Below are 5,477 nucleotides of genomic sequence, written 5' to 3' on the forward strand. Positions count from 1 at the left end.
CTCTCTCGCTTTCTCTCCCTCTCTCGGTCTCTCTCTCCCTCCTTCTTTCTCCTTATTCCCTCCTCTCTCCACCTGTCTTTTCTCACCCCCTCTTTCTCTTTTCACACACAAATACGTACATTCTCAGAACTCCAACACCCATGTCCAAGTTCAACAAGGTGTGGCTTTCGCTCTCCCTCCCGCTCTCTCACACACATACACACAGCTTCTGTTAACCTGAGAGGGTGAGGTCAATCCCTTTGATTCGATGCCCACATGCCTTCCATATGGACACGCTGTGGCCACGGCAACCCCCCCCTCCCACCCCAAGATTAGGACTAATCAAGTGTGCCTCGACTTTGGCCAACTCCAATGCACCCTCAATCACCCATCCCCCCTCTCTACCCTCACCTTTTTGGTCACCAGGAGCCTCTCTCTGCCCCCCCTCCCCCTTGCCTATCTTTAGCCCCGTCCAACCCACTCCTGCCTATCCTTTGTCCTGTCCAACCCACTCCTACCTATCCTTATCCCTGTCCAACCCACCCTTACCTATCCTTCACCCTGTCCAACCCACTCCTACCTATCCTTAGCCCTGTCCAACCCACCCTTACCTATCCTTAGCCCTGTCCAACCCACCCTTACCTATCCTTAGCCCTGTCCAACCCACCCTAACCTATCCTTCGCCCTGTCCAACCCACCCTTACCTATTCTTAGCCCTGTCCAACCCACTCCTACCTATCCTTAGCCCTGTCCAACCCACCCTTACCGATCCTTCACCCTGTCCAACCCACCCTTACCTATCCTTAGCCCCGTCCAACCCACTCCTACCTATCCTTAGCCCTGTCCAACCCACCCTTACCTATCCTTAGCCCTGTCCAACCCACTCCTACCTATCCTTAGCCCTGTCCAACCCACCCTTACCTATCCTTCACCCTGTCCAACCCACCCTTACCTATCCTTCACCCTGTCCAACCCACTCCTACCTATCCTTCACCCTGTCCAACCCACTCCTACCTATCCTTAGCCGTGTCCAACCCACCCTTACCTATCCTTAGCCCTGTCCAACCCACCCTTAACTATACTTAGCCCTGTCCAACCCACCCTAACCTATCCTTAGCCCTGTCCAACCCACCCTTACCTATTCTTAGCCCTGTCCAACCCACTCCTACCTATCCTTAGCCCTGTCCAACCCACCCTTACCGATCCTTCACCCTGTCCAACCCACCCTTACCTATCCTTAGCCCTGTCCAACCCACTCCTACCTATCCTTAGCCCTGTCCAACCCCCCCTTACCTATCCTTAGCCCTGTCCAACCCACTCCTACCTATCCTTAGCCCTGTCCAACCCACCCTTACCTATCCTTCACTCTATCCAACTCACCCTTACCTATCCTTCACCCTGTCCAACCCACTCCTACCTATCCTTCACCCTGTCCAACCCACTCCTACCTATCCTTAGCCATGTCCAACCCACCCTTACCTATCCTTAGCCCTGTCCAACCCACCCTTAACTATACTTAGCCCTGTCCAACCCACCCTAACCTATCCTTAGCCCTGTCCAACCCACCCTTACCTATCCTTAGCCCTGTCCAACGCACTCCTACCTATCCTTAGCCCTGTCCAACCCACCCTTACCTATCCTTCACCCTGTCCAACCCACCCTTACCTATCCTTAGCCCTGTCCAACCCACTCCTACCTATCCTTAGCCCTGTCCAACCCACCCTTACCTATCCTTAGCCCTGTCCAACCCACTCCTACCTATCCTTAGCCCTGTCCAACCCACCCTTACCTATCCTTCACCCTGTCCAACCCACTCCTACCTATCCTTCACCCTGTCCAACCCACTCCTACCTATCCTTAGCCGTGTCCAACCCACCCTTACCTATCCTTAGCCCTGTCCAACCCACCCTTACCTATCCTTCACCCTGTCCAACCCACTCCTACCTATCCTTCACCCTGTCCAACCCACCCTTACCTATCCTTCACCCTGTCCAACCCACCCTTACCTATCCTTCACCCTGTCCAACCCACTCCTACCTATCTTCCACCCTGTCCAACCCACTCTTACCTATCCTTAGCCGTGTCCAACCCACACTAACCTATCCTTAACCCTGTCCAACCCACTCCTACCTATCCTTAGCCCTGTCCAACCCACTCCTACCTATCCTTAGCCGTGTCCAACCTACCCTAACCTATCCTTAGCCCTGTCCAACCCACTCCTAACTATCCTTAGCCCTGTCCAACCCACTCCTACCTATCCTTAGCCCTGTCCAACCCACCCTTACCGATCCTTCACCCTGTCCAACCCACCCTTACCTATCCTTAGCCCTGTCCAACCCACTCCTACCTATCCTTAGCCCTGTCCAACCCACCCTTACCTATCCTTAGCCCTGTCCAACCCACTCCTACCTATCCTTAGCCCTGTCCAGCCCACCCTTACCTATCCTTCACTCTATCCAACTCACCCTTACCTATCCTTCACCCTGTCCAACCCACTCCTACCTTTCCTTCACCCTGTCCAACCCACTCCTACCTATCCTTAGTCGTGTCCAACCCACCCTTACCTATCCTTAGCCCTGTCCAACCCACCCTTAACTATACTTAGCCCTGTCCAACCCACCCTAACCTATCCTTAGCCCTGTCCAACCCACCCTTACCTATCCTTAGCCCTGTCCAACGCACTCCTACCTATCCTTAGCCCTGTCCAACCCACCCTTACCTATCCTTCACCCTGTCCAACCCACCCTTACCTATCCTTAGCCCTGTCCAACCCACTCCTACCTATCCTTAGCCCTGTCCAACCCACCCTTACCTATCCTTAGCCTTGTCCAACCCACTCCTACCTATCCTTAGCCCTGTCCAACCCACCCTTACCTATCCTTCACCCTGTCCAACCCACCCTTACCTATCCTTCACCCTGTCCAACCCACTCCTACCTATCCTTCACCCTGTCCAACCCACTCCTACCTATCCTTAGCCGTGTCCAACCCACCCTTACCTATCCTTAGCCCTGTCCAACCCACCCTTACCTATCCTTCACCCTGTCCAACCCACTCCTACCTATCCTTCACCCTGTCCAACCCACCCTTACCTATCCTTCACCCTGTCCAACCCACCCTTACCTATCCTTCACCCTGTCCAACCCACTCCTACCTATCTTCCACCCTGTCCAACCCACTCCTACCTATCCTTAGCCGTGTCCAACCCACACTAACCTATCCTTAACCCTGTCCAACCCACTCCTACCTATCCTTAGCCGTGTCCAACCCACTCCTACCTATCCTTAGCCATGTCCAACCTACCCTAACCTATCCTTAGCCCTGCCCAACCCACTCCTACCTATCCTTAGCCCTGTCCAACCCACTCCTACCTATCCTTAGCCCTGTCCAACCCACTCCTACCTATCCTTAGCCGTGTCCAACCCACCCTAACCTATCCTTAGCCCTGTCCAACCCACTCCTACCTATCCTTAGCCGTGTCCAACCCACCCTAACCTATCCTTAGCCCTGTCCAACCCACTCCTACCTATCCTTAGCCCTGTCCAACCCACCCTTTCCTATCCTTAGCCCTGTCCAACCCACCCTTACCTATCCTTAGCCCTGTCCAACCCACCCCACCCTAACCTATCCTTAGCCCTGTCCAACCCACCCTTTCCTATCCTTAGCCCTGTCCAACCCACCCTTACCTATCCTTAGCCCTGTCCAACCCACCCCACCCTTACCTATCCTTAGCCCTGTCCAATGCACTCCTACCTATCCTTAGCCCTGTCCAACCCACCCTTACCTATCCTTCACCCTGTCCAACCCACCCTTACCTATCCTTAGCCCTGTCCAACCCACTCCTACCTATCCTTAGCCCTGTCCAACCCACTCCTACCTATCCTTAGCCCTGTCCAACCCACCCTTACCTATCCTTCACCCTGTCCAACCCACCCTTACCTATCATTCACCCTGTCCAACCCACTCCTACCTATCCTTAGCCGTGTCCAACCCACCCTTACCTATCCTTCACCCTGTCCAACCCACCCTTACCTATCATTCACCCTGTCCAACCCACTCCTACCTATCCTTAGCCGTGTCCAACCCACCCTAACCTATCCTTAGCCCTGTCCAACCCACCCTTACCTATCCTTCACCCTGTCCAACCCACTCCTACCTATCCTTCACCCTGTCCAACCCACCCTTAATTATCCTTCACCCTGTCCAACCCACTCTTACCTATCCTTCACCCTGTCCAACCCACTCTTACCTATCCTTCACCCTGTCCAACCCACTCCTACCTATCTTCCACCCTGTCCAACCCACTCTTACCTATCCTTCACCCTGTCCAACCCACACTAACCTATCCTTAGCCCTGTCCAACCCACTCCTACCTATCCTTAGCCCTGTCCAACCCACTCCTACCTATCCTTAGCCGTGTCCAACCCACCCTAACCTATCCTTAGCCCTGTCCAACCCACTCCTACCTATCCTTAGCCCTGTCCAACCCACTCCTACCCATCCTTAGCCCTGTCCAACCCACTCCTACCTATCCTTAGCCGTGTCCAACCCACCCTAACCTATCCTTAGCCCTGTCCAACCCACTCCTACCTATCCTTAGCCGTGTCCAACCCACCCTTACCTATCCTTAGCCCTGGTCGTGGTACATTTCACCTCCCCTCCACCCTTGAGGTACTGTAGTCCTGTTTATCCTCTGAAACCTTTGGTCATGGATGTCTGTTTCCCCTCTATTATTCAGACACACAGCTCCACTCTGATGTATTTGTAGTCTGCAATGGGAACCTTATTTTGGCAGTCGCAGGGTTAGTGGGGACAGGTGATTTATGACACCGGGGGCCTTAGGGGAGGGCAAGGGTTCCGCGTTTCTTTGTTTCTAAGCGCGGTCTGGATGTTGTTATGGCAGGCACACAAACACGCCATGTAGTGGGCTTCCCGGAACGTTCTGAGACTGTCGGAATGCGTGGTGGGAGTGGGAGAGAGTGAGAAGGGATCGGTAGGCCGGGGTAGGTGGGATTAGGGATCAAAAGGCAGCGGGAGGGGGGAGAGGTAACATTAGCCTACCCTGCCCAGGTGGTGCGGCACTGGGGTCTGAAAGGAGACCCCCAGCTGGGGTGGTTGCGGTTGTGGTGGTGATGTGTGTGTGTGTGTGTGTGTGTGTGTGTGTGTGTGTGTGTGTGTGTGTGTGTGTGTGTGTGTGTGTGTGTGTGTGTGTGTGTGTGTGTGTGTGTGTGTGTGTGTGTGTGTGTGTGTGTGTGTGTGTGTGTGTGTGTGAACTCCATCTAGTTGGGTTTGAACCGTAACTGATGGGATTTCAAGCCAGGGAGGTGACCCCCAACCTTTTTACAACATCTGCACTGTGTGACACACACACACACACACCAATCCCCCCTGCCCCAAATCTACTGTCTCCTTACACCCTTCCATGTGCACCCACTGTTCGTTTCTCTACCTCCTAGGACTTAGTACCTCATTGAAAGTAAAGGACAAGTTGATCAGCCA

This window comes from Oncorhynchus masou, chromosome 23 (genome assembly GCF_036934945.1).
Source record: "Oncorhynchus masou masou isolate Uvic2021 chromosome 23, UVic_Omas_1.1, whole genome shotgun sequence".
Lineage (NCBI taxonomy): Eukaryota > Metazoa > Chordata > Actinopteri > Salmoniformes > Salmonidae > Oncorhynchus > Oncorhynchus masou.